At 44.2% G+C, this 7,320-nt stretch overlaps 1 protein-coding gene across 1 annotated transcript in view; it reads left to right on the forward strand.

Moving 5' to 3' along the window:
- The window catches only part of APCDD1 (APC down-regulated 1), a 43,476-nt gene that overhangs the window by 27,830 nt on the left and 8,326 nt on the right, over positions 1–7,320 (forward strand). The window lies entirely within an intron of this gene.

Raw genomic sequence — 7,320 nt, forward strand, 5'->3', positions numbered from 1 at the left:
TTTTTTTTTTCTGATACTTCCCAAAATATTCATGTCACCATAAATTAGTATCATTTTAATGGAATAGGTGACATGCAAGCACATTCATCTGAGAAAAAGTCCGGTTTTCTCTTTGTTCTTGTCTTTTGCCCAGGCTAAAGTAGTTTGTATCAGAAAAGAACAACCAGAAGACTTTCACATTTCAAGTCGGTTGTGTTTATTTCAGTTTTATGCAGGGTTGTGCAACAGAATCAACATCGTAGATCAGACAGTTGTGTAATGGTAGTGCCTTTGGATTCCTTCACTATCTTTCCCTTCATGGGAGCAGTTAATAAAAACCGTTCCTCAATATCTTAAAATATATGGTACGCATTTGCAGATAAATCTGAACATATCTCCACCCTCCTTCCTGCTTGCAGCTCCTCTGTTCCCCACCAAAAGAAATCCCAAACTGACAACCCCGCAAAGGAGTTACCACTCTCTGCAGCGTTTCACTTGCTTCAAGATTTTTAATTAAAGTTTTAAATCTTTGTTACTCTTCATTCCGTTTGGCAGGCTGAATTATAACTGTGTCAACCGTGCTTGTCAACTCCCCAAAGCCTGCCTAATGCACATTAGCCAACTCAGCTTCATATGAGGTCATGGGAAGCCTGCAAATTATCACTTTTGTGGTGGAGAGAGATTGTAGCCGTTTGTTGAAGCGCTGTTTTGGTCTGCAGTTACCGAGAGCAGTGGAGGAGCGGAGCTTGATACTATACTGAGCAATTCATAAAAGCGTCCTCTCTGTGGACTGGGCTCCTTGGCAATGTGAGGCAAAGCCATCCAACTTTTTTTGTTGAGTTGGAAGCATTTCCTTGAATTGACGTTCTCCCAAGGGTGTCCATTTGCACTCATCCTGGGAGCATTCAGTTACTAACGCTAAAACCTGGCACCTGTTTTTCTCGGGTGGTGAGGTTTAAAGCATCCTGACCAGGCATGCCTCGTTCCAGTCCCATCTAGCCCTGCCCGTGACACATGGTATTTGGGTGGGTGTGAGAGATCATTGCTAAGCATGGCTTGTCTTTCCCCTCTTCTTCAGTGCTTTCCCTCATGGTAATACATGCATTCACGTGGCACGGGTTTCCTACCCCAGCTTTTATAACTGTTGGACCCTACAAGATCTCGGGCCACCGGTTAGGTCTGTACTGCACGTGCGGTTCAGGCCTGAGCCTGTGCTTGAGGAAACCCAATGCCTGGTCCCTCACCACACATCTCCTTGCAACGAGGATATGCTGGGTGCAACATGCCGGACCCAGCCACTGCTACGTGGCCCATCTGGTGACATTGCATAGCCAACGTCAGACAAGCTGGCCACAGGATCCACCCTAAAAGGGAAGCCCCCAATGCAAAAGCAATACGACCTTGTGAACAACCACTGCCTCGTGTGGGCTCCGCAGCTTGATCAGAAGCATCTTCCCCACCGAAGGGAGGGTGCAGAAGGGAGCCGGGGTGGGCACTGGGGCTTTTGCTAGCCCTTGCTTCTCGCAATACCATATAGATGCAACCTCCTTTTCCAACCATGAATGAGACCTGCTTCTTGCCACACACCGGTAACCAGTGCAAATCAGGGCTGGCCAAAGGTGGTTTTATATCAGCTGAGAACCTGGCTCTTCCAAACAAGCTTCCCATGCTACAGCCACCAGCACAGACATGGGGGCTCAGACAGCAGAAGTAGAGTGTTGTAGAAATATTATGAATGTCAGTACATGACTTGATAAGGCAGGATATTGCTACAGAATTTTGAAATAAGTGACTTCAGCATGGTATTATTGTAACTGAGCGGGGGCGGGGGGTGGCAGCAGCCCTTGAGGAGAGACCAGGCCCAACTGGCAATCGTGTGGGGGACAGGGAGGGAAGGGTGTACTTAGAGTAGCCGCATCGAATATCTGGGTTTGAATAAAAGGTAAAAGTTGAAAGGCCTGAGCTCCAAGGGAGGCGTTACAGAAAGAAGCCACTGCTCTGCCAAGGGTTTTGGGTTGGGTTTTGGTTTGACAGTGGCATTGCTGGGGTGGGGAGAGGAGAACGAGGAGGAGTCCAAAGGCAGCCCAGCTGATTGCAAAGAGTGTATGCTTTTCCATCTTGCTGAGGCAGAGCTGATACCCGAATCTCTTAACCAGGTTAAGGTAAAGGAAGGATGTGTCCACTGTGCAGTGGCTCCAGATAAAAAGAGAAGGACAGATGATTTCCCAAATTCCTTTGGGACACTGCTGTGTAATTTCATGCAAGTTTAAAGACTTTGCAGGTGTAACACAAACCGCTACTGAGAAAACTAATTGGGTTCACCACTCCTTCGAATTGTCCGCTGCTTTTCCTTAGCCCGGGTCAGCTCTGAACAGCAGCAGTCCCACGTCTGCCCCCACATCCAGCCTCCTATAACAGGAGTTGCCATATTTTTGGATGGTTTAGGAGCTTACTACACATTGCTACGTTCTATGCTTTTGTCTTCCTAATGTGTCTGGTCTGGTAAAATACCAACTATTTGCAACTATAAAAGATGACAGAGAAAGCCTGTCAGAAAATGGTCAAAATTCTCCATTAAAAACACCAAAAAATCCTCTAAAAATGCTTTTCTCATTTTTTGAAGAGAAACATTGCTTTTCAGAGAAAAATTGAATACCAGAAAACAAAATTTTGCTTTGTATCTCTCTTCCTCCGGATTGTGTATACTCAATGAGATATTTTCCCATGTCCTTTTTAAAATATGTCCTTTTTAAAATAAGATGGAATGAAAAATATCACATCAATTTTTCAGTCTGTTCTGCTAAGAATGCACTGCATCTCTCAGACTCTAAGCATTCTGAGCAATGAATCTTCCCTTAAAAAACAGTAAGTTATAGTTGAGATAATGTTAATTTTCCATTATGTAAATAGCCAAATTTCAGAATAGTCATCTATTGTAATTCTACAAGAGAAGGGTTAAGTTACAATTTGAGCTGTTTCAGACAAATAGTGGTTTAAAATTTTTGGATTGAGATACAGACACATTTTTAGGATATAAAGAATAAATAGATAGATACGGGAGAGAGCAAATATGTTTGAACAAGGTGTTTAGTTGAAAACAACTATATTTTCAGCCTCATCTTTCCTATTAGTGCTTGTTTGTTTTGTCCCTAAATACAACTTGCAGTATATCCTGCAGGTCCTCTCCTTGATATTAAACATTGATTTCAGCTTCTGCTTGAACCATAAGGAAAGGGTAGATTTTCTGTACATTTTGAAGTGTTTGGTCCATACATGTCTTCTTATTCTGTAACAACAGCATTGAAATGCAAAGGTGTTCAAAGAAAACTAGAACAGCTTCCAAAAAGATCTTTCTAGGTGTTATTCAAAGCTCATCTCACCATTGCTTGGAGAGCATCCCAGTTGCATGATAGTTTTTTGGCCTGGGCCATAAAAAACCCTATGAATTGATTAGAGGCAAATTAGTCTTAGGCAGCCATAGAATCCGTAGAACTTAAGAGAAAATTAAACTATGCTGAGAGGTTTTATGTTTCTGACTATCCACAGAAATTGGGAAAAAGATCAAGGAACCTCATTCTTGTTTGCTTTTTTTATTAGAAACCTCCCTGCTTGGCTTCCAGAGCTCTCTGGCCCTGTTACCACTTCAGCTGAGGCAGCAGGAGGGAGGGATAAGGAAAAATGTTGATGGAAATTTTCAGATCACAAACTATTTTCTCCCCAAGTACAAGAACTGAGTTTCCAGCCAGAGATTCAGGCTTATTTCAGCCCACATGGCCTCATGGATTAATTCAGAAACTGGCTTTAAAGGGTAAGGATTTGGGGCACCATGGATTCAGCATTGCAGAGCTGCAAGGAGGCACCCTTCATGGGAAGGGATCTTCCAGTCATTGGGCAGCAGCCATGTCAGGGGCTGGTCCTTCTAGCAAAACCCCACTATTAAAAGTATTGCATTGTACACCTAAGATAATCAAAACATAGAACAGACATTCATCCTGTCCACTGCTCATTTTATTGCTTTTTAGTTTATGTCATGCCCAAATGAGCTTTCTTTAGAAAGTACTTAATTGTGTTTGGACTCGAATGTCCTCTGCTTCTGTTCCCTATTTTTTTGAATGTCTGTTTTTAGAAAATAATCTTTCCCTGAGACACATGGAAAGGGAGTGATTTGCAAAGCCTCAGCTAGTGTAATTAAGAGCCAAGAGCAGCTGACCTGAAAAAGCAACACTGAAAAATATAGTCAATTGTTAAATATAAATTACTCCATAATTAAGTCAAATTACCTCATAACAAAACTAGATCTTTCTTTTGTCCATTACTTGGACAAAAATCATACTGAGGGAGTTTACATGTGGCATATTCTTCCACTAAGAAGTTCTTAACTCTGTGAAAGATAGTATCACAGCAAAAAAAAGCTTTATGTAAGCTTAGATTCAAGCGCTGGTCTCAGGGAAGCGATGTGTTCAGGGTATGGTCATACGAGGTGCCTGAGCCAGCCTGTGAAAGGGATACTTCTGCTTCCCTCCTCACCACCCCAGCCTCTCCCTGTCCCACTCCCTTTTCGTTGCAAAAAGTGCCCGTTCACCTCAGCCCCTTCATCCCGGCACACCATCAGTAACCAGAAGGCCAGCAGGCAGGCTGGACATTTCTTAGCAGCACAACTGGCCAGACTTTCAGAGCTGGTGCAAAGCTTTCAAATTAGAAGGGCTGCACACAGAATTACAGCAGTTCAAGACCACAGAGGTCCAAGAGCCAGATGAGCTACAGACAAGTGTTTATACTGCTAAACTTCACTTCAATTTCTGTGAGTTAACTTGGACTTTCCTTGAGTTTGCCCAAGGAGTCACCTCCACTCACAGTGTAATGACAGCCAGCATAGTCACACTGCACAAGTTTTACAAGCTTTGGGAAGTAACTCCTCCTTATGCCTCAGGACATGAACGTACCCCTGATAAGAAGAAAGGGGCTGCTCATAGTTACGTATTTTTTTTCCACTATGGAGCTTCGTGGACCTTTTTCTATCCACTCTGCTGCTGGCCACAGCCAAGGAACTAAGCAACCGCGGGTGTGACCAGTCTGCACCTTCTACACTCCCAGTATGATAGACACGACATCAAACAACGCTAATACTCCCTGCCCAGCATCAGAGCCTTGACTCATAATACCCATGGTATTTAATGTTGTAGAGAAGAAACCTAAAATCACTGCTAGGAAAATGGCAAAAAGAACATTTATGCTTGATAGTCCTTCCTGGTCAAAAAAAGTAAAAAAAATAATACTGCTGCAAATAGAACTGACTCCAGATCTCCTTCTTGTCCATTCACTAGACCTGAGAAACAACAGAGGAATCCCACAAACAGCCAAGGGTGCCCAAGAAGACAACAGGCTGGGTTTCTGTTTGGTTTTCTTCAGATTTTGAACAAGGGCAACAGAAACCACTGGTTCCCAGGTTAAATTGCCTTGGCTCACAAACTGATTGTGGAGGACAGGCTCCTGAGAGGGACATGTGAATATAAACCAAACCACCATACTGCTCTGCCAGGGTCTCCTCTATGAGATGATAAGAGCTTTCAACTTCACTTCAATAGAGGAGGAACTGTAGCAGAAATTGTCTCCTACTATTGACCAATTCAGCTTATATAAGCTATGTTTAGTTTTATAACACTGTCTTTTCCTCACTTTCTTGCTTCACTTTATGTGAGTGGGGCAATCACAGCAATAAAGTTAGTCATCAGTGCAGTTTATTAGCCCTTAAAGTGTTAGGGAGCAGCGAGGCCAGTCTGCCCCACGGCGGGACAGCCACGCTGGAGAAACGAGTGCCTGAAACACTGGCACCTTCCACAGAGTAACCCCTCCGCCTGAATCACTGCAGGTGTCCATGCAAGGCAGCGGCAGCATCTTTTGGATGTTGATCTCCAAGAAGAAAAAGTGTTATTTCTATTACACTTCAAAAATGTGTGTTTCATTGGTGCTTTGGTTGGCAGTGAATGGAATCGCACTCCTCATCCGACAGTTTTCTTCCAGCACCAGCAGCGTGGCCCAGCACAGGGCGATGCTCAGCTTCTGGCATCCCCGTTCACGGCTGGAGCTCAAGGGAAACGAGGCGGCTCTGCCACTGCCCGAGACGTGCCAAGGCAGTCTCCACCTTTCCCCAGCACCAACTCGTTTCCTAGTCATTTATAAGTCATCTGCCCCCCAGCAATCCTGAGCCGCAAACCGCCCAGTAAACCAGACCGCTTTCTGGAGAAGAAGACTGACGTCCTCTGAAGAGAGCTAGAGATTCAACAGGCTGGTTTCATAAGTCCCAAACAAGCTTGCAGATGAAAACTGGTGAGATTTTTATTGTAGGCAAGAGGAAGGTGGATGCTAGACTTCTGTCAGATTGTATTTGAAGGTTTGTTCCAGGAATGGAGCTACACACATTTTTTATAATACTTATTACTATTATTTTATTTTTAGTCATATCCAGGCCCCTGAAATTTCTGTCTGCTTTCTGACAGCTCAGTGTCTTTATTTAGCCTCCTACCAGTCCTGTCCCAAACAGAAGACCTGTAATTGTCTGTGTTTCTATGAAATGAGGTTAAGTCACACAGGAAGGTCACACAAGAAATCTAGAGCAAAATAGGAAACATAACTGGATCTTGGTTCCTCTCTTGGCCATCAGAAAATCCAAACTGAAACTTGCAATCTCAAAAAATGGCCCAGATTCACAGGCCTTATGCATTATCTGTGCTTTCAGTGTTCAGGAGAACCAGATGTTTTGCACCAGCCTTTGCTGTCAGTTACTGTGGCACAAATCTGTGCTAACTTCACCAGCTGCAGTTAAATTACTCAATTAAATGTTCTTTATATTTTCACTAAGATACTAATGGCCCTTGCACCTGCTTGCAGAATTTAGCTAAAAAATGTACCTTAAAATTAGTTAACAAGCTCCATAGTGGGAGGGAACTGCATCCACTTTAATAACATGCTGACCTGTGGTTCCCAGAAGACCATGTGTTTTGGGGTGGAAAGACCCTTTGGAGGTCACCAAGTCCAAACTTCTCCTCAGAGCGGGGCTGTTGGCCAACACTGATTCAGATCAACCTGAGCTAGAGGTGCTACGCTGGACCTTATTCTCACCGGCGCCGAGGGGGCGCACAGCAAGCTCACTCCCCTGAACTTCAGGAGAGCAGACTTTGGCCTCTAGGGATCTGCTTGGTAGAGTGCCATGGGACAAAGCCCTGGAGGGAAGAGGGGCCAAGCTGGGTAATATTCAAGGCAAGGTCACCTCCTTCAAGCTCAGGAGCGATGCCTCCCAACAAAGAGGAAGTCAGGCAAAAACGCCAGGAGGCGTGCCTGGAT

The sequence above is a fragment of the Aptenodytes forsteri genome, unplaced genomic scaffold, assembly GCF_000699145.1.
Source record: "Aptenodytes forsteri isolate BGI_AS27 unplaced genomic scaffold, ASM69914v1 Scaffold229, whole genome shotgun sequence".
Taxonomy (NCBI): domain Eukaryota; kingdom Metazoa; phylum Chordata; class Aves; order Sphenisciformes; family Spheniscidae; genus Aptenodytes; species Aptenodytes forsteri.